Source organism: Octopus bimaculoides, chromosome 3, assembly GCF_046866305.1.
Source record: "Octopus bimaculoides isolate indiv1 chromosome 3, ASM4686630v1, whole genome shotgun sequence".
NCBI lineage: Eukaryota > Metazoa > Mollusca > Cephalopoda > Octopoda > Octopodidae > Octopus > Octopus bimaculoides.
Window position 1 is genome coordinate 117533372 of NC_142930.1, and position 24653 is coordinate 117558024.

The window sequence follows — 24653 nt, forward strand, 5'->3', positions numbered from 1 at the left end:
AGGAACGACGGTCAGGCGGTAGTAGATGACGGACGCGATGTACGTGTTCGCCACCTCCGCCCGACCTTTCAGGGAAAGCTTCCTCTCGGCCCATTGCCGGGCTAGAGTGGCCACCCTTCTTGTTATCTCGTCCCAGTTCTTCTCCGTTTGGAGGTCTGGACCAAACCAGACCCCGAGCATCTCAACCGGACCGTCAGTCCAACGTCCCACGACGGAGGCGCTACTTGACGGCATGGGGTTGCTTCTCCAGGTGCCGAGCCGCAAGCCCACTGACTTATCCCGGTTGATTTTCGCTCCCGTTACCGCTTCGTAGTCTCTCAGTGTCTCGCCGACAAGCTCGATGTGCTTTTGGCTAGACACTATGACGGTGACGTCGTCCGCGTATGCCGACACGCTCGTCCCGCATCCCAACTCTCGCGGGATGCCCCTCAGCGTCGCCAGCTTCCGCAGTAGTGGCTCGAGAGTCAACACGTACAGAAGCGACGAGAGGGGGCATCCCTAACGGACCGAACGTGCAATGTCGAAGGGTCTTGATAGATGCCCATTGACGCGAACTACCGAACGGATGCCTCTGTACAAGGCAGCCATCCAGCCGCGGAAAATGGGACCGAAGCCGGCTGCTATGAGGACAGCCTCCAAGTATTGATGGTCTACCCTATCGAAAGCTTTCGATTGATCTAAATTGATCAGGGCCCCACCCATGCCAGGTTCCTTAACTACCCTCTCTATGATGTAGCGCATCAGATGGAGGTTGTCATGGATGCTCCTGCCCGGCACCGCGCACGTTTGCGCCTTGCCGATCAGTTTCTCGATGACAAGCGCCAACCGCTTGGCTAACACCTTGGCCAAAATTTTCAAGTCTGCATTGAGCAGAGTGATGGGCCTAAAGTTATCTATGACGTCCCCCTTGTTTGGATCTTTCTTCAGCAGCGTTACGGCTCCTCGACTCACAAAACCGAGAATGCTCCCGTTTTGGTGCCAGTTGCAGTACACCGCCACCAAGACGTCTCCAAACAAGTCTGGCTTACAGTTGTAAAGCTCGTAGGGCAGACCATCCAAACCCGGAGATTTGTCCCTCGAGCATCCCGCCATCGCGTCCCTCACTTCCGCCGCCGTGATGGCACCTTCGCAGCACTCCGCCTCTCTTGCCGAGAGTCGTGGCAGGCTGTGCAGGTAGGCACTGAAGTCCACCCTGCGTTCTCGCTCGCCATTCGTCCCAAACAGTCGAGCAAAGTGCCGCTGAAAGGCCTCACACATTTTGCTTGGCTCGAGCAGTTAGCGCCCCTGTTCGTCCACCAGAGACCGAATGGTGGCTTTGTTGCCCTGTTGCGCCTCCGCCACCCGGGCCTCTCGTGCGGCTCCAACACCTTCGTTTCTTAGAGCACGGATCCTAGCCCTAACAACGCACCCTTCGTGTTTGGCGTTGAAGTGTTTGTCAAGGGCCAACCTCGCCGCCAAAACGTCGGATGCGATGCCACTTCTAATTGCCTCTTCTAGCTTCTTAACTAGTTCACCCTCTACTCTGTTTCTGTCTATGGCTAGTGCTTTGCTATACCTAACCGCTTCTGCTTTTATTGCTCTCTTGAGGGCAAACCACCATTTGTTATTGATGATGGCTCCTGTCAAAGCCCTCTTTACTAACGTGCTAATCCGGTCTCTGAAAACTGGTCTCGACGGGAAAGACGCGTTTAGTTTCCAGTAACCGGAGCCCTGCCTATGTGTCTTATCTAAGTCTAGCGTACACGTCACAAGTTTGTGATCCGTGTAGCTGACTATGTGAAATTGTGGACACCCTATGCTATCTCTATCTACTCTCCTACACAGTATTCTATCTAGATACGATCTCGACGACCCGATGCGGTTTGTCCATGTCCACATTGGCGCATTCGGGTAATCGAGTCGGTACCTGTCAGACAGTTGAAAGCGTCTGAGCAGGTCTTTGAGGCATTTGCATCCCCGTCTATTCCTATCTCTGCCCACATAGTCTAGATGCGTGTCCAAGGTAGCATTCCAATCCCCCACTAAAAGTAAAGGACGAGACGTTCCTAGGAATACTTCTAGACGTCGAAAGAAATCCAGGCCTACCTGTTAAAGGTGGTGCGTATACTGATATGAGTCGAAAAGCACACCCATCGCTGCCATCGACATCCAGAACAACCAATCTACCCTCCGGGTCTATGAATACTGTCTTTACTTCGAGATCCAGACTCTTGCGAAAGAGTACCGCCGTGCCACTACCACCCATTCTCGGCAGACAGGGAGAAAAATAAATGTTAAACCGTCTGCCAAACATGGACGATAGGGCCCGCGGATCATGGAGTCTGGTCTCGCTTATGGCTATGATTTCTAGTTTATGTGACTTTATGTCATTTAGGAGGTACCCTTGTTTCCAAGGGGACCCCAAGCCACGCGCATTTACACAACCAATCTTGAGCATCATTTTGATTTGAGTGTTAAAGTTTTATAAAGAGAGTCACTTACCGTTTGAGAGTTTTTGTGTCTCCTCCTTCGGGTTTTCTTCGAGGAGATCACTATATAGTTTTTTCGCCAGGTATTTTTGGCATTTGCCAACTGCCTTTGGAAAAATAGATTTTAGTGTGTGGTGCAGGGCTGGTGTTATGTGTAGTATTTTGATGTGTTCTGGCGGTGTTGTGTATGGGTGGTTGCTGGTTTTTATGTCTTCGTTTGTTATGTTCGTTTTTGTGTTGATGTATTCCATCAACTCTGAGTTTTTTGTGTTGATGGCAGTGAGCATTGTGTGTGTACTTGCTTTTGGGGTTTTGTTGCTTGTGTTGTAGTTGTGTGTGCTTGTGTTGGTGTCTGGAGTGTTTTCGGGAGTTGTGTATCTCCCTGCTTTGTTTGTGTTTGCTTTTCTTTTCTTGCTCCTCTTCCTCCTTCCTTTCTGGGCTATTTGCCATTCCTCATTACTTTCATCTTCCGACGAAGGTTCTGAGGAATCGGAAGGGGGTAGGGGCAAATTGTGAGCGTCTGTGTGTGCTTGTGTGAGTGGTTGTGTTGCTGTTTTTGTTGGTGCTGATGGCTTGTTATTTGTGTGAGGTGTGTGTGATGTGGGGGAGGGGGAACCAGTCTTGGAATTTTCTTTCTTTTCCCCTGCTTCCTCACTTGTTGTTTTTGCAGATGCTGTTGTCTTCTCAGTTGCCAGTGTTGCTTGTGTTTCTCTTGTTTTGATTGTTGATGGTGGTGTTGGTAGTAGAGTTTTTTTTTCCGGGCTTTGGTGGTTGCCCTTGTTGCTTTTTTTGGTTGGCGGCGGTTGGGCAACTGTCCTTGAGGTGTGCCTCGCTGCCGCATACATAACAACGTGGCCGCCTTCCTTCCACCACTACATATAACTTGTGGTCCTTTGCCAGTTGGATGTGTGTGGGGATCTTTTGGCACTCCGCTTCAGTGATGTGGAGGAGGACTTCGACTTTTTTTCCCCCTTCCCAGTTTTTCTCCTCTGCAGTAGCAATTTCTAATATATTTGCCTCCTCCATTTCGAGGCATATAGAACCTACTATCCACTGTGTTTCCACTTGTGAAGGGACATTCTTTACTGTCACCTTCGTCACTCTCTGTCCAAGATAACTCGGTATCATCACCAAGTCATCTGTGTGGAGAGAGAGTGTTGAAAATTCCTTCGCTAACTGTTCGCTCTTAAAGCGTACTAGGACCGTGGCAAATTTTCGTCCCCAAGTAACATGACTTTGAAAGGGCCATATCGGTTTGAGACAAATCTCAATTTTTTGGGTGGAGAAATTCTCCGGTCGCTTCGTTTTCTTGTTGATAAGTCTGTATGATATGTGCTTCTTGTTTGTATTTTCAATAATTGCTTTTGAGATAGATAGATAGATAGATAGATAAATAGATAGATAGTTAGAAAGAAAGATATATAGATAGATATGCATGCATATATATATATATATATATATATATATATATATATATATATATATATATATATATATATATATATATATATACATATATATAAAAATGGGAGAAGAACGGAAACATCCAGGCATTTAGGTGATACAAGAAAGGGACACAGAAACATTCAGGCAGACGATAGAAAGAAAACAAGGGCGGGTCTTCGGAGTTTTCTTTCCTCAGTCGAGTGCCAGATTATCTTTGCAATTTCGGCTGGTTATACTTCAGATTGCTCCAATCTGGCCAGCCTCATGGAAAAACTAAGCTAAGTGCATTAGATTTATTGGAAGAAAGCAGCGAATGTATACGAAAAGGAGGATGGAACAAAAACGAAGAAATGTTACAGAAATGCAAATGCAAATAACAGGATATTACAACAGGTGTCTTTCGAGTAAAGACGAATTAAATTAAGGTGGCGGGTGTGGACGTAAAGCCTTATGGCAGGGACATAAGATTAGACAGGCACGGGGAAGAACATAGATATTGCACGGATGGTAGTCGAACCAAGAATGAAAGGTCAGTCTTGGTCGAACACCGGTCACACGGGGAGAGAAGAGAGGCAGGTAGAGGCAGAGTCATAGAAGAATTAAGGGGGGTGAGAAAGGGACAGAGTGAAGTGAAGGAGAAGGGAAAGTGAGCATGAAAAAAAGGCCAGGGAATGTGAGAGAGGGGGAAGGAAAGAACGAAGAGTGGAATGAACGAAGTAAGTGTAAAAGGGCTGATAGAAGGAAGGAAAGAATGAAAGAATAGAAAGAATCATAGAGTCGTACAAAATAGACATATATATATACTTTGAAATAAGTGACAAAAGTGTACGTACCCCACTAAAGTGTACATACATCCAGGCAGGTCGGTGATGCAAAAAAGGGGAAAGCAATACATCCAGACAGACGATACAGAAAAAGACAAGGACGGGTCATTCGGAGTTTTCTTTCCTTAGTCGAGTTCCAGATTATCTTTGCAAATTCGGCTGGTTATACTCGAGATTGCTCCAATATGTCCATCCCTAAGGAAGAACTAGGCTAAGAGCATTCCATGACGGTAGAGTTTATCCCTACTCAATAATGCGCTCTGGTTGCTCTACCAGGCCAGGAATTTTTGTAAATCTTCCACAGAACCAGGCACGTACGTTCCACGGAACAAATCATCTAGTTGATTCATGTTGACGGCAGAGTCTCTCCGAGAACTTTGTCGCACATCACACCAACAACCCTCTATAGAATGTCTGTTTTTAACCGTCACCGATAGTTTTATTCAATTCAAATTTTGACACAAGGCCAGGAATTTCGGTGGACACCAGTTCGCAATATAGGAAAGGCAAAGTTGACAGGAAGCAAAGAGTGTCGAAATGGCTCTAAGCATTTTTGGCAGTCGTGTTAATGAAACTGCCATCTCGCTGCGTTAATAATAATAATAATAATAATAATAATAATAATAATAATAATAATAATAGGAAGAAGAAGAAGAAGAAGAAGAAGAAGAAGAAGAAGAAGAAGAAGAAGAAGAAGAAGAAGAAGAAGATGATGATGATGATGATGATGATGATGATGATGATGATGATGATGATGATGATGGAAAAGCGAAACTTCAAAAGTGGATGGGAGCTCGAACGAAGAGGAGACCGCTTGAAGCCAGAAATCTAAGTCACATACACTATGCCAGCTGTATCACAACACGGAGGAAATGCCCTTCCCTCTATATTAAGATGCCGTCGGAGTAGTATTCATAGTGGGTTCAGCTGACAGTCAATTTCGATCCATATGTCAAAGTAGTTCCTTCATTTAGATTTGTCAAGTCAGTGATTTCCACACATTGAACGAGTCTCTGTAAAACACTTTATAACGTTTTGGACTGGTTCGTTTTGGATAAATTTGATATATCAAAATACATAAACAAAAATGTAAATAGAAATTTAATTACGTGTAAAGAACTAAACATATATTTAAAAATTCCTGTTAGCAGTATATAATGCATATTGTCTTTTTTATATTGCAAGAGAAATGGAATAGCGATGGACGAATTGAAGTGATATCTATAAAGACTAATATAAGCTTATTCACATCTCTCGGTGTATAAATACAAAGAATTAAGAAACGACACTGTTTTACTAATATGTTAAATATTCAAATCTTCCAGAATATAGAATAAGTTATCTTACTGATATGAACGTTGATGACGCTTTTGAGCTCAGTAATATAAGAAAGAGTAAATTTACATATATTATTTCAATATAGAAATATACTAGAAGCTAATATTGAACTTTGTATATAGCATGTTAAAAATATTTGTTTAAATATGTTTCATGCTATTGTTATATGAATGTATTTTGTCTTACACAATATTTACCGGAGAACGCGTGGTTTTACAATCTTTTCTATTTATTGCTTGGTAGAGCGGGTTGTTTTGACTATTACACAAACTAAAAGAGAAAAGAAATATTATACCGAATATTCAAAAATTATGTAATGTATGCATAGTCGTAATATCTATCGGAAGAGAAATATTAATACATTAGCATGAGAATGGATATTGCATTGTTTAGAAATGGATAAATATTTTAAATATTTCTTGCAATATATGCAATGCTCAATCATATTGACATAGGAATAAGAGCTCCACGCTGCCTTGATACAGAACTAATTAGATTATGCATACAGTTACACATATGTCTGTACAGGAAAGAATATAATCTATATATATATACATACATTAAAATATTTACACGGTTGTCTCTGCAGACAATGATATTTCAGTGTTACATTATCGACAGTAAAGTAGATAGATATTATTATCATAAATACATAATTCTATGTGTTATGAACTAGTGTCCGCTTCGGAAAAGAAACAGTAGGTATATAGCGTAATGAAATTATGTACACATTGACCAAAAAGAGAAAGGAAACGAGGGTACAGGCTACGACGTTCATATTTGTTATTGTTAGACGAAACAAGGGAAAAACGCTTGGAAGATAATTGCAAAGGGAAGGACACCTGCGCATACATTAATCGTAATTCATGACTTTTTGACAAAATACAAAACGGTTATTGTATCTCATGTACGCTCCTCTAGGGTCGTGTCTCTTCTTCAAACGAACTACTTCAAATAATTTACCTTCAGACCCAGTCTATCATTTCATTTCTCTCCAAAGCTAGAATACATCGACGGATGGCAGAAAATTCGCTATGAGAACATTTTATATTCGCTGAAAAGGTCTCCAGGAAACTTTCTAGAACAGGTAAAATCCTCCGCAACTGCGTCCCTTAAACGAAAGCATTACAATGAGACACACAAATTTTCATTTAAAATACAACTAATGAATAAATTTAGGTATGATAATGTTCCTGTTAGTGTATGACACATTTTGTATATGCATATTCGTAATATATAGCAGAGAATAATAATGATAATAAAATATCCGGCGAGAAATAGAACCTTATACATGAAATTAAATAATACTTGGTTGGCAATATATTTTCTCACATTATCTTCAGACTTCCGTTAGATATGTTTTTATCGATCGAAAAGAAACCTGCGTATCAACATACTTTAACATGAAGTTTCCTCTACATATTTCGGAAATAGTATACTTCTTATAATTTGATCAAGTATCCTTGAAATCTCCATAAATATACGGTATGTATTTTTGTCTGTTTAGACTATTGTCTGATTGCATGAATATCTGATATAAAATTTTAAATATGAAACTAAGCACCTTGGCAGAATTTCAGGGTGGTAGTGTTCAATACAAAAGATAACGGTGATATCGCATTTGTATGTTTTTGTAAAGAAAAAAAAATGGTTAAGAAACTGTAGTCATTAATTATAGAATCAAATCTTAAAAAAATCAAAGAATGACAGATTGAAGGCGCTTTAATACAATACGTGAATTCTATTCCAAAAGGTAATTGTATTACTGTCATTTAAAATATATTAATATTATTTCTAAAATGTTAATGAATAAAGACTCTCTTTGTATGGAGACCTGCCGAAATTTAGCGAGAAGATCAGGCAAAGACAGCTTCGACTATCTGGTCAGTGCACACGCCACTCTCAATTGGAAGCAACCAAATTCGTCTTGTAGAAAACATATTATGGTGATGAAAGAAGAGGACAATTTGATTGAGGACACTAGCCCGGAAAGTATCCAGGACCTCAAGACACAGAGGATGCACCAAAAGGTGTGGAGGATGGACTTTGTTGCTGCGGCCTGGATTGGAATCTGATCGTAATAAAAATAATAAAATTTCTTCATATCAATAGCAGTTTTTGTCGATCAGTGTCATTATAATTGATGCATATTCTTTAAATTATATTTGTTTGTTAAATGTTAGCTGCATTATATTCACTGGAACAGCCAAGAAATCTAAGGCTGTACGATGGCTGAATCCTTAGAACGCCTAGCAAAATGCTACGAGGCATTTCGTCTGTGTTGGGATCCAAATAATCGATTCACTATCCTCTAAAAATTGTTGACTTTTTCTCAAAATTTATAAAAACATGTCCAGGAAATTTAACCAAGATCTCAAACTCCTGTTCAGATATTTTGCATATTATATAGCAGTTTTCGTTATATGATTGATTAACTAGATTTTAAGGCGCAATCCTCTGAGTGAGGGCTGTTGAATTTGTCGTAATTTCTATGCAGAATACTGAACCCTTTTAAATTCTGCTCCCGGATTATATATATATATATGCTATTACGTATAGAAAATGCAAGGTACAAACAGAAAGCACGCCTGGATACATACTTGTTTATATAAACATTTAGATTTATAAATATGGATGAGCAAACATACTAATCACAAGAGGAATTGCAGCCACTACCTCTCTGCATTAACACGTCCGAATGCCGATAGTGCGAATATCTGATTGAAATGCCACAGGAAACAAGATGATATAGCTTTGTCAGGCTGAGGTAACTGGCAGGAGAGATTGAAATGGACCAACAATGATATTATTGGATAATATCCATCGTTTCATTTAGTTGCACTTAAAAATTAAGCAGAGAATTTGGAATGCCTGAGGATTATACCAACTCGGCACTTCCCAATTTAGTGGAGAGAAAAAAGTTATAAATGAACGTATATAAGGGTTTCTAAAATTGCTGTGTTCTTTTGAGAATGATAAGCAAATCAGATCCCATCACGGTCGTTGTACCGGGGTTACATCTTTCCATTCCATCGTGATTGGTCCTACAATTACAACTGATATGTGACTAAAATAAGGTGTTCACCACATATTACATAATATATATTTCCTTTTGTTAGAATACCTTGTCAACCAATATGCTTTTATTTTCAAAAAGAATTATTGATAATTCATCAATTATTTAAGCCTCAGATATCCCAATCAACATTATATACACTGCAGTATAACGCCGGATTTTTTCTTCATTTATTACTTAGAGCAACTACAAAATATGAATACTAAATTAGCTTTATAATGCGAACGTTTAAAATGTATTTACATAACATATATGTGTTCTTACGTCTAATTTCCATTTTGGCTATGGAAAAGCTTTTAGAAAATTAATCCCATCATGTTTACCTATCACAAAACTGTCTAAAATTTTATTGATTCTCTTGAAAAGTGAATATTTCTGTTGATATAAATTGTGACATTACATTATATAATGGCATTACTTAACTTTATAGATGTCTCATATAAATGCGGGAAAATGCAAACTGAAATACTGAAATCTATATTTATGTCATTTTATCTAAACTAAAATAAATCATCAATTTTTTTAATAAAAATTCTCAACTGAATATTATTCAAAATAAATTGGCCTGTAAGTCTTAGGTTAAATACTTTCATTCATTGTGGTTTAAAACAATACTTTTCAGTATAATTCTTATAATTCTTTTAGATTACGAAAAACAACATCAGCAGGAATATTAGAATGTTAAATTGGTTGAAATGCGTTCAACTGAGTGTTCGGTTTGGTGGAAACCCTGCAAATAGAAATCGTTTATTTGGGCGTGGATTTCGCTTCATGTCACATCCATATATGAACAAATACATGACTGTGTTTGCATGTACGTGTGTGTACGTAAATGTGCGTGTATGTGTGCGCGCGTGTGTGTGTTCGTGTGCATAAAATAGGGATGAAGTTGGATTCGCAGATGTGCTGATTGATATGTTCTATTTCTAAAATGTTACTTAAAACTAGTTGTTTTTTATGTAGGCCTTAGAGTATAAAGAAAATTGCTCGAATACAATCGGTAGACGTGCGTTCATTGATGTGCTTTGTGCATATATGCATGTGTGCAAATGTGGAATGGCCAGCTCTTTAGTTTAGACTCACTCATTGAACAGCATTTTACGATGCAATTTTTGATTTGCTGAAAGAACGAAAGACTACATTCTATGTGATGTATTACCGTAATACCGTAAACATTTTCAGTAGAAATGATTAATGATAGATGAAATTTGAAAATTGCAGCTGCGGTTAACCTCTGCTTTGTGAATTAGAATCGCTTTTGTGGTACAATCAACATGATGACATCCGATTAATTAAATCTTGGACAGAGTCGCAGTTGACACCTTGATTTTCCTGACATATGGACAAAACTAACGTAAGTGATGAAGTAGCAGATGCATCTCGATACCATGTTTGAGTACATAATTCTAAGAATTCTCCGAAGTGCTCGGGCCATATTAAATGTTTCTGTTTCCGTGGCATGTTTACGCGACCGAATGTGCATATGTACGTTTGTGCATATAAATAGTGAACTTCTCCGTTTGATGCCAGGAGAAATAGGTACAAATTGGGAGCCTTTTCGGCGATGATATCCATTAAATTATACCAGTCAAATATGTTTCCCCGGATATTTTAATCGTAAATTTGTTCTTGTTTTCACATTTTGCTATGTAAATTAGGACTATCCTTATGCCGATTACATATATTTCACACGCACTCAATCGATTGCATTTTCTACGTTATATATAATCTATTTGTAATTCATATGTTTATTGTACGGATATAGAACAAATTTCAAAAGAGACAATTTATTTGGGAAGATTGGAACATTTGACACGTATGAGGCAGACACATTTAACATCAATGGAGAAGGTTATATCAAACAGGTCATTGTTACGACTTACTTCCTCTCAAAATTGTTTTCTCTACCTTCCAGAATAACACACACACACACACACATATGCATGCACACACATATATATATATACACATACCTATATACATACACATATACACATACACATGCACACACATATATACATGTATGTATGTGTAATTCTGTTATATATGTGTTTATGTGTATGTGTGCATTCACTTGTATACGTGTGTATGCATGCGTGTGGGTATGCGTGTGTGTGTGCATGTGTGTGTAAATTCAAGCCTTCTTTAGGTTTCTATCTGTTTTGTGCTTCCTGCATTTTGTGTTTTTGTCTTTTCTTATATGCCGAGGTTTATAGTGTACTAACATGTTCCTCATCATGACTGTTAATAATGGTATGAATCTACTGATGTCGCCACAAACGAAAATATCACACGACAATCACCAAATAATTACATAAGACCCTATGGCATATATGTAACCCACGACACGTGAAATCCCCATCTTACGAAGACTTCGTTACATCGTCCAAAACAAATATTATAGCAAATACTAAGAAACGCAAACGCCTGATACTCAGAATGAAAGTGAGTTTCATTATTTATTTGCATTCGTTGTAATATTACTGTAAGTGTAATCAGTTTCCTTGTTATTATACGAAATTAATTAATTACTCATCCAAGTTCTTCCTCGTGTTATTCAAGTTTACTTAGAAATGATTTAAATCATTAATTATTTATAAATGATGTCAACTTAAATTAAAAGTGATATGTTATTGTTAAGCTTGCAACAATGCATTCCCTCTATGTTATTCTATATTAAATAACTTTACTTATTGAAAATAATGCTTTTATTCCCCAGTGATATCCATTCGTTTTAAAGACAACATTATTTAGAGATAGATGTCAAGAAAGAAAATAGTAAAAAATGTCAAGATTGAAAGTTTTACACGCATTTTTCAAAACCCTATATGACTTAGTTATGGTTTTGAAATGATAAGACATAAATGCATCTCTTTTTATTTTACAATAATGCATTACATATACAATTTCAGTTTTGTAAAACGTGTTAATGAAAACTACGTTATGCTCCAGTAATGTATATTGCGTCAAATTAATCGTATAATTTACACAGAAAAACATACACAGAGACGCGCTCGCACACCCACACACGTATCATAATGTTGACCTACCCAGTTGTTAAAGACTATCCCTATAATGCATTGTATTTCCAATTTCAGTTGCCAAGCTAGCTTGAATTCAATGACTTCCTCACATGTCGTGTCCTATATTAGACTGGTGACAGTGGGAAATGACAGAATTTGGACTGTATGCAGGTCAATCCAGCAACTCGAAACCTAAATGTTTAATGGTTCTGGAGGCCGCGTGTTGGCGTTTGTTGCCATTCGAACTGTCACACTTGACAATTGATGGTTTCTGTTTATTGTCCAGCAATTCCTTGCAGCCTAAACTGGTCACTGTAGACTCCTCTTCCACGTAATCTTCTAGTATAGTCCATTCTGTGTCCCCAAAATACTATTTCCGTGGGCATGATTATAATTTGAATGACCAAAAAAAAATTCAAAACGAAAATAACGTCCTGTAGGATGAGTAAGGCAGTTGCTGTCGTCCCCCACCAGACTACTACCTGTTTGATCTCCTACATCCCAAATAACAAATGCTGTACAAAATGATTGTTCATGATGGTGCTTCACTGCAGTAGCTGCTCACTTGGTAGTTGACACCCAACCGTTGTCTGATGGAATAGATTTTCCCTTTGCCCACAATAAATTTAAAGCCGTTCATCTACTACCACCCCGACCTGCCTTCTCGATTATCAACGTCCTACTGGTGACATCTTCAAAGATTGCTGAGGAGTAGCTTGATCTTTCTCAAGGTGCCATCTTGTCTCTGAAATTCAGCATAACTTTTCGATACTCATTATATTCATAGTAGCTTTTTTTCGGTTCACTATATATTTTCTCTCTCTCTCCGCCTCTCCCCCTCTCACTCTCCTAATTTACACACACTCACACACACACACACGCGCGCGTGTACATATAAAAGAATTTGTATTTTATCATAATGATGACATATTTCGAAAATTAAGTTTTATATAAAAGCGTCAACGTTAAAAATTCCAAATACATATTTACATAACCAGTAACCACTTATCTCGGAAATATCATGTACAGCAGACAATATACATAACATCTTGTTGATTTGCTCCTTTCTTTATTTATTCAGCGATTCCTTCATACAATATTATCATAAATTTTATAACATAAATATTTACATATTTGTATATTAAGATAACAAAGCCGAATATCTATGCCATTTATTTCTCAAGTTTCCATTGTAAACCCAGTAGATGTACAAAAATATGCGCCATATATGTAATGATATGCAGTATGAAAGGTAAAATTATGTAACTTCTTCAGCATTTCAATTGTATGTACTTCTGTTGTTTGAATCTGATAAAAATGTTTTTTTTCTTTTCACATACGTTTTGCAAACGTGCAGACATCCAAAAGAAATAATCTCAGTTTGAATGCATATTCAAACAGATTCCACAAATTGGTATCACACCTTACGTTTTGATATTCTTCATTTGTTTTTCTTCATTATGTCTATTCCTGAAAACATACGCACTAATATGAATACACATGTATTAGCATATGCTTATCGTAACAAGATTTCTATTAAAAATTATGTAATGATTACTTCAGAATGCCGATTCAATGTTCATTGCTTATTAGTGATGATGATGATGATGATGATGATGATGATGATGATGATGATGATGATGTTGATGATGATGATGATAATGATGATGATGATGATGATGATGATGATGATGATGATGATGATGATGATGATGATGATAAAAGGCTATTAATTTCAGTGATATGAGACAAGTCGTAGCGCACAACCCTGTACTTCACTGCTAATTATTTTATCGACGATGATCATAAGGATCATAAATACCATTTTGCATTCTCTGTCACCAGATCACAAAGCTTAGGCCGTCATTAGCTTCAAAGGCTTTCATCAGATCAATGCAGACATCCACACTTCTTTCAATCCATCACAAGTGCCGAAGTAAACGATCCATTTGCACATATTTTCCGTAACTCAAATTCTTTCTCCCACTTGTGTAGTGCTCGTTAACTATTATCCACTTATGAACCAAACTCACGGATTATGATTTGTCTGTCTGCGTGTATGAAGTTATTCAACCGTGCTAGAGGTTGCAATTCGCGTTTCCTACTTCTTGGTATGTGTTCAATGCAATTTTCATGTCTTCAAAACTTTTTCTTTTCTTTTTTAACAATCTATGCACGTTGCTCTTCACAATGGTATATTCTCTGCTTTCTGTTATACTCAGAGAACTTGCAGCAAACACCGTTAAGATTGCTTCATCTACTCTCCTCGTAATGTAATAGTGCTTGTCTTTATAACCTATTCTTTATATCTATTGAAGAATTCCTGAAATATTTTTTACTGTTGCGGAACAGACACTCAACCGAAGTGTCCAATTTCAGTGAGCTATATCAGTAAATTAAACAGTTTAGCCAGTTTTGCAATCATGTTTCATACCACATACATGATATTTATAACGTAATAACAAAAGTATGTAACAATGACATTTATTTGCAATGTCTCCGTTTGACAAAGCTATAATCGTTTAACTGCATTTTTCGCGCTTCTGATATTTGTGCAATTTTTTTTTTTTTTAGATAACTGAATCCATGTACTAGATATCACTTATTAAAATATGAAGACCAAGGCACAGGAGTGGCTGTGTGGTAAGTAGATTGCCTACCAACTACATGGTCCTGAGTTCAGTCCCACTGCGTGACACCTTGGGCCTGTGTCTTCTACTATAGCCGACCAAAGCCTTGTGAGTGTATTTGTTAGACGGAAACTGAAAGAAACCCGTCGTATATATGTATATATATATATATATATATATATATATATATATATATATATATATATATATATATATATATATATATATATATATATATATATATATATATATATATATATATATATATATATATATATTTATATATATATATATATATATATATATATATATATATATATATATTTATATATATATAAATATATATATATATATATATATATATATATATATATATATATATATATATATATATATATATATATATATATATATGTCTGTGTGTGTATATGTTTGTGTGCCTGTGTTTGTCACCCCAACATTGCTCGACGACCGATGCTGGTGTGTTTACGTCCCCGTAGCTTAGCGGTTCGGCAAAATAAGTACGAGGCTTTCAAAGAATAAGTCATGGGGTCGATTTCTCGACTAAAGGTGGTGCTCCAGCATGGCCGCAGTCAAATGACTGAAATAACTAAAAGAGTATGCAATCTTTAAACGCCCAAGACGAATTTTTAGTGCGATTGCGAGTGACAGAGAACTTCCCGTACAGCGTAGGCTTCAGCTACTTCAAATAATTAAAACGAAGGAAGCTACACTTAATCAACAGAATATGCTTTACTTGTTTTGCGACTGACTCAATAATACGCGTGGAGGTTACCAATTGATCACGAATGTGCTTGAAGGAATATATATGGAAGAAATGAAAGTGCAAAATATTGCCTTATAACATATATTTAGATAAAACATAAAACCACCGAAAGCAAAATTGCTTGAAGTACGAGAATGTGATATTCGTTAATAAGAATTTGAGAGAATATAAGATGTATGGAATACTGTGCTGCAATATTTTTGCTGTAAGATATTCAGTCCTCGTCAAATATATATTATACTTAGTAATATCAAAATCATCTTTTGTATTTTGTACCATTGGCACAGTCCCCAAATTATGGGAGACGGAATAAGTCAATTAGATCGACTCCAGTACTCAACTGATACTTAATTTATCGACCCCGAAAGGATGAAAGGCAGAGTCGACCTCGGCGGATTTTGAACTCAGAAAGCAAAGACACACGAAACACCGCTAAATATTTCGCACTGCGTGCTCACGTTTCATCCAGCTCATCGCCTTTGTAATATTAAAATAATATAAGAAAAAACATAGTCATCTAAGCATTTTATAATATTATTACGGAGAGCTATGGCATATTGTATGCGATTAATTTATCTGTACACGATATCTTCATACGTATATATATATATATATATATATATATATATATATATATATATATATATATATATATATATATATATATATATATATATATATATATATGTTCGTGTTTGCGAGCAGAAGGTTGGAAAGGAACACGCGAGTTGATATGTATAAGGAAAATAATACGAAAATATCACACAGACTGAAACCGGTACTAAAATGTTCTTCATGATAAAATTAATTTAGTATCTTCATCATTTGCCTTAATTTCTTAACACACATACACATACAACACACATCTATGTATGTATATATATATATATATATATATATATATATATATATATATATATATATATATATATATATATATATATATATGTATGTATTGTGTATATATGCCTGTGCGTGTATGCATGTACCTAGCTATATATGCATGAGTGTTATATGAATATCTAGTTAAGCACATAACCTCTATTTCTTACTGAACTCTCATCCCATTGCCAAACATACGAGATCAGTTCGACACGTACGAGTCACTCACATAAGTACTTTTAATTTTGGTTTAGTTGTATGTACTCGATATATTTATTCCACAACGTACTGTTCTTTAAAATCAGAAAGATTTGCAAATGAGATTCCGGTAGAATTAATAGCATTTTCAAATATCATAAATTTTGTTATCCATATAGGTATTAAGATACATGATATTTTTTCGCAGATTATGAATATTATAAATATTGATTAGATTTTCTTTTCTCGTTACTAGCGTATTACTGAAATCATTGCGCATTTAAATTATACATTTGTAAGTTTCAAATAACCGTATTTTTCTATCGGATCTTAATGAATTCAAAACGAATAAAGCAGCTAAAATAATTTAAATATATTCAGAAGTTAATAAAACCTTTTCCTGATTCAGTTCATTTGTAGTGGGCTTATTGTATCATTGCTGGAATAGTTGTTTAAAAGTGATTCCGATGTTTTCGATTCCGACAAACATCAGAAAGTACATGAATATATGCAGATACAAAGTATCTCTCCAAATCCAAGGTACTGCATTTGTAAGGCCTAGATCTTCTAATTGATTTTATTCTTTAATACGAATGGAAGTAGATTGATGAGGCCTGTATTGAAACATGTTTTATTTGTAACTATGTTCATTCATATTTTATTAATAAATACGTTATTACAAGACTAAAACATTCAATACAACATGTCTTAATTTCAGAAAGTAAGAATCATAAGAAACACCTGTCCAATTACTGGTGAGATATGACATATATTTTGATCAGTCCACAATAAGAATAAATGACTCAGCAGCAGCGTTGTTTCCAACACCGATGACATGCTACATCTCTGTAGTATCTAAATTAATTCCACACTAAAGCTTGGCCGCATAACAGAAGTAGCACGAAGGAGTAAACAATACAAACCACTGAAATCAAATTAAATAGTATTGAATTTGTTATTGAAATACGTACAGCCTGTTTTCCATGAAGCAGTTCGCACGTGTTGAATTTTATTGACAAACGATATTAGAAATTATCTCGTGCTAAAATCAAAAATATTTCAGTTGTGGTCATTGGTCCTCTATTTTAAGGGTATGTCTTGGATACATTATGTAACATTTCTCTACCTGTACGAGCTGCTCATGTAATAGGAAATATAGTGTTATTTGCAACAGGGAAAACCTCTACGTAGTTAGTAAATCGTTAGCTATATTGCAAAGTAAGGATATTTTCTTTTAATCTATACAAAATGTCGAGGTAGTGTTAAAAAGGACTTAAGTGATATTGAAATGGGACCTATGAATGGAAGTAAAATATGTCCCAAAGGCAGATTACAAACAAGAATGAATCATTTGTGCGATTTGAAATTACAACGTTGAGATTTTCTCTAAAATAACGCCATAAGAATTCCTGAAACAATTTCTGCTACACTATACAACTTACTCAATTAATCCTGTCAAAATCGAAAACCAATACAGAACATATTCTTCATAGCCCAGTCTATTGTTGAAACTCACACAGAAAAATACATATGCATCTCCATGTCAGTGTGTGTGTGGCTATACAAAAGCCACACATACACACATCTGTGTGTATATGTATATATATATGTATGTATGCATGTATCTACGCATGTATGTATGCGCATGTATCCGGGCATATATATATTAATGTATGTAGTTTCATGTTACTGTGTTCTAGTATATGACTAAATATGTATGTTCGGAATATATACATATACATATGGAATAAATCAAACACTTCTTCCCTTCGATACAACACTTTGCGTCAATACTGTAGATGTTTCCATCTTTTTAAACATCTTTCACCTCTATATAGCCGAAGGTATATCTTTTATAGTTTTTTATTGTACAGAATAGGATTATTCACAGAGTGATATAACTTTTTAATGTTTGTAGGAATCCAAAACCTTCAGAAAAATATATGCAAAACATGTTCCTAGAAATAAATAATTCCTGCTAGATATTGTTTAGTTATTTTTTATTTGTTTTCACTCAGATGTGTTGTAATTTTATTTCTTTATTGAGAAACTTTTATAATATATATTTATGAGAAAATACACAAAAGCAGTGGGAGTTAGAAAGAAAGCGTTGACTAGAAACGCTATATGACGCTACAGGTTGTATTCACATTAATATCCCACTCGCTACGATTTCTGTGTCGAATTCAACATCATAGAGGAGTGTAGCGTAATTTACAAAGCAGAAATGAAAATATGAAATCATTATTATAAATCACCTGTGGAATTTCGAACCATACAATATATATCAAGTTATCAAAAATATCATGCACTTGGGAAATGATATTTTGAGGTTCTTCTTTTTAATGTGAATGTATAAAAAATATAATGTCATCCAAGATTCATTAGGATTTTTGACACTTATACGCGGCCTTACGTAACATAAAATTATTATTCATGAATTCATGTAATAGAAGAAAGTAACCAGCCACTCGAATTAGAAATTAAATTTGATAAACAAAATTATATAAACATCATGTGAGACGTCATTATGGATCAGGGCAGTGAAAGGTCAAGATACCAGAACAGATAAGCATTTTATTGTAATGTATACAAGCGTTTCTCTTCGCTATACTAACTGGGGATTTACGTCTTTCAGATATAAAATAAATGTGGTAGAAACAAAAACGGAAACCTTTGAGAGTGCGAATATTTTGTAAATTTCTGTTTATTTCAATTCTCCCCATTCATCCTGAAAAAACATTCCTCTTTACATGCAATATTGTTATACAGATAAATACAGATAATCAAACAGATTTCTTTATAAATAATTAATTATCTAACGTTAAAAACTATAGATACAATTTCTCCAGCAGTAGGAGAGAGGTTGGCGAGAGAGAAAGAAATAGAAATATAAAGATAAACAATGGGGAAGAGAAATAGAGAGACTAAGACACGCGTGCAGCAGTCATCAACGCATACACACTCATAAACATGTATGTATAGAATTACGAGGGAGAGAGGAGCAAAACGATTATGACGCTAAGGGACATACACGGATATGAAGGCCACACGACATACAGTTTTATAATGTGATACAGACACGTTTCTACATATGTATATGTAAGTATAGGTATATGTAAGTATATGTATATATTATGTATATATATATATATATATATATATATATATATATATACAGAATTGAGGCTAAAAGAAAATGCATTATGGGTTTCCTTTTTGTATATCGATTGCATGTGGAACAATATTGAATTCCTATTTAACATGGGTGTAGGCGTTATATGTTACATACACTTACTTTTCGGTAGAATAATTCATCATTGTTTAACATTAAGTACGATGAATATATAGAAATTCTGTTATATAAAATCTAGTCTTCTGAGGGTTTTTTTAAAGAGGAAATAATGTTGGTTTTATTATTAAATATACCGTGTTTATCGGAACACTTATCATAGCATAAACATGACTGACTTTATTCAATATATGTCGTTTGTGTGGTGTAGCTATTCCAAGCCGTGCTTTCAATCCCTTGTTTACTTAGATTCTAAATTTTCGTTATGGAAAATATGCTCTATTCAGTGTAACGCTTGTAGTGACGTAATCCTCCTTGTAATTTACTTAACGTGTATCACAGTTCATGAACATTAAGCACGTATTAAATATTTCAAGATGAACTTTATTCAAATGTTTCGAAAACACCTCTATCCAAACCAAATGCCTTCCCAATACAAATATAATTTGAGAACTGTAAAATATATTGGGAAGTGAGCACGTATCGTATAGTATAAACTACCGTTACGTGTTGAATATTTTAAAGTTTGCCTATGAAATAAACTGCACAGAACCATATGCACAGAGTGAATTAGGATATACTATTAAGAGTAATATATCAGTAATTTATTTGCCGCCTAAGTTGAGACTTGTAATATTATGGTTTTGTGTAGTCTATTAGATATAAGATGAGATTAATGTATTTAAAACTGAATGGTGAAAGACTTCATGTAGTATTATAATTGTAATAAGAACAAAAGTAAAGCAGCGGAAATCAAAAGCTTAGTATATTGTCTACAGGAATTATTGGAAGTCAAAGAGATAGTTTGGCTTGCGATATGAGCATGGCAAAGGCAAATCAAAAATTACCGGATGTCCAAGAAATAAATAACAGTAAATGAAAAAAAAACATGAATTAAGATCAACGACAACGCTGATCCTACAGAAAATGTGAATATAAAATCACAATGCATAACCAATATTTATAGACGGTGTGTGTGTATATATAACAAGAACAATAATAATAATAATAATAATAATAATAATAATAATAATAATAATAATAATAATAATAATAAAAGTAATAATAATAATGATGATGATGATTGTTTTAATAATAGTAATACTAACGTTGTTGTTGTTGGCACTCCGTCGCTTACGATGACGAGGGTTCCAGTTGATCCGATCAACGGAACAGCCTGCTCGTGAAATTGACGTGCAAGTATATGAGCACTCCACAGACACGTGTACCCTTAACGTAGTTCTCGGGGATATTCAGCGTGACACAGTGTGACAAGGCTGACCCTTTGAATTACAGGCACAACAGAAACAGGAAGTAAGAGTGAGATAAAGTTGTGGTGAAAGAGTACAGCAGGGTTCACCACCATCCCCTGCCGGAGCGTCGTGGAGCTTTAGGTGTTTTCTCTCAATAAACACTCACTCCCCCTGGGAATCAAAACCGCGATCCTATGACCGCGAGTCCGCTGCCCTAACCTCTGAGCCATTGCGCCTCCACAGTAATAATAATAAAAAACAGGAATAATAATAATAATAATAATAATAATAATAATAATAATAATAATAATAATAATAATAATAATAATAATATGACAACGTTTCTCTAAAAGAAATGGAAAAACTTTCAAAATACAAAGACCTGGAAATAGAGATAACTCGAATGTGGAATCTAAAAACAGAAACAATTCTTATCATAGTAGGTGCCTTAGGTATAATAAAAAAATATTCAGACAAATACATAACAAAAACACCAGGACTTACAAATATATATAACATACAGAAAATTGCACTACTGGGTACTGCACACATTCTACGCAAAACACTTTCAATACAGTAAACATAAGAGCACCACAGCAAACCACAGCACATACCCAAGGCGCACAGAGCTGCGCTCGGTAGTGAAGTCAAAGCACGTTATAAAAATAAAACTACTGAATAATGATAATAATAATAATAATAATAAGGACAATTATAATTCATGGATGAAAAGCTTTTATATACATATTGAAAACGTTCCCGTATCGTTGCAAAAAAAAACACACGCTCGCATTTTGTGATATTTGCGCATGCAACGAAACAATACTTTGCAGTTGATTCAAATGTAAATAAGGATGGGAGATGATTAATTTGTTTTACTCGAAATATATATTTTAACTTGATCATATTACCATTATCGTTAGACAATAACATGTTTTCTAGGCAAATCATAATTTGTTTTGTATTACTGAACTTGAATGAAACTAACATATTATAAGATGGATAGGAAATTTTATAAATATATTATTCTAATGTTACTTTTAGCAATTCGGTTGGTAAATTGCGACAATATCCTATAACATTATTTTATAGAAATTAATATGCACAAAAACTGTATATAATTTTCCTCTGAGTGCGCAAATGAAGCAGAAATGTTAATTCTTGCTAAAAATATTTACGTCAATGAAAATCGTAACGCCGTGTGTCACGTTCCTAGAAATATTTGTAATATTCATATATAGATTACTATTATTACCTACATTATGTAGGGCGGTGAGTTGGGAGAATTGTTAGCAAACCGGGAGAAGGGCTTAGCACTATTCTCTCTGCTGTTACGTTGTGAGTTCAAATTCCGCTGTGGTCGACTTCGCCTTTCATTCTTTCGGAGTCAAGGAAATAAGTACTAGTTACGCACTGTGGTCCATGTAACCGACTAGGGCCCCACATCTCATAAAAATTTTCAAAGCCTTGTTCTGAGAGTAGAAATAATTATTACCTACATTATGTAAGAAAAACATATTGCTTCTCACATTACGAATGTTGTCACACGAAGTCAGTGTTGCTTTTGAAGAGACAACACATCATACCGTATAAAGGTCATCGTACTGTGTGTATCATTAAGTATATAACTGGAAGCATTCACTATAGCCTCTCGTTTTATACCTACCAAGAACATTTTAGGAGTAATCAATGCGAATATTTTGAGTCTTATGCAACATCAGTGTGATGATTTTTAGACATCACATAAATAATTACCCCTTGGTAGAAAATATAAAATGCCATACAATTTTCAGTAATATATCAATGCGAACACTCTACTAAATATACAATAATGACATATATTTAATTTTCAAACTGAAGCTGAAAAGCGAAACAATTTAACTGGTTTGAAAAACAATTAAATGCATTGTAATCGTTTCTAAATATGTTCATATATTTCTTAATGTTTAATATTAATGTTTATATCCGTCACGATACTTGTGCAGATATTTCAAATTCTATAAATCAATGTGCCTCATCTCAAACAAATTTTAGAGGTTACATTTTAGGAGAATACTTTTCAGCTATTCTTTCAAAGATTGCATTACATACAAGTAATGAAAAAAAAAAAACTTTCAGAAGGAATGAAACTACAACTTGGCTCGCGTATTTGAACGATATGATTTAGCTAGTTGTAGCGGGAAGAAGTGATACAGGACTCTGAAACACACAAAGATATATGTCACTGAGACATGAGAATACAGAAAATATCCGAATAATTTTCTTTCCACCTGGGATGAATGATGAAAAAACCTGAACGTAATCTTTATTATTTTAACATACATTTTTAGCAGCAAATCTGTGTCTTTGATGACGCAATTGGTCAATAGAATGATTTACCTCATTTAGTTAGCAAATATACTTCACGATATATACATACAGATATGCCTGTTTACTGACAAACCTCTGTTTATATATATATATATATATCGAGAGAGAGAGAAAAGAGAGAGAGAGAGAGAAAGAGAGAGAGAGAGAGAGAGAGAGAGAGAGAGATAGAGAGGGAGAAAACAGAGCTAGTTTATTCAACACGCGTAGAAATATAGAAGAAATAAATTTGAAATTGCACTGAGAATAGTTGAAATATTTTTTATTATTATATTTAAAGATTTAGCCGGTTTCACAGTTTACAGTGATTTTCAAAAGTTTCCAATAGAAAGACGCGGCTTTTGTCGCAGCTGATTTTCTCCTATATTGGAGATTCATGGTTCAAATAAATATGTTTTGAATAGGGTTTCATTGGTAGAGGATAGTCAAATGGCTGGTCTTAGAAATATCTGTTGTTGGTTCACCGCTACGTCCGTATGTTAGTATCAAATGACAATGTTTAGCGCTATATGTTAAGGCTGACACGGTTGAATGAACAAGTCTAGTGGCAGTACTAAAAAATCAAATGCTGTGAATTTTTTCTGTCAAATGTTTGTAGAGAATGAACACGGGATCAATTTTAGCAACCTCAGTTCGTTGCCCGCTTCATCCGTGCATTAGTGTCACGTATCAGTATATTTTGCGCCTAAAATGAAGGCCGACACGGTTGAGTGAACATATTTAGTTACAATCAAGGCACACCAAATTCAATTTATTATTATATTTAAAGATTTAACCAGTTTCACAGTTTACAGTGATTTTCAAATGTTTTAGATATATATATCCGCACACAAACACACGCACATACACACCTACACACGAATACACACACACACACACACACACACACACACACACACACGCACACACACACACACACTTATATCTGTGTAAAAGTTGCACCCCTATTGAGACATTGAATATCATCTGACGCTATAAACTTTGTTGTATATTTCTGTGAAATTTGAATATGCCAATCAAAATTTAAAAGAAAATTAGATAAATATATAAACATAAAATTAGTGTAAGT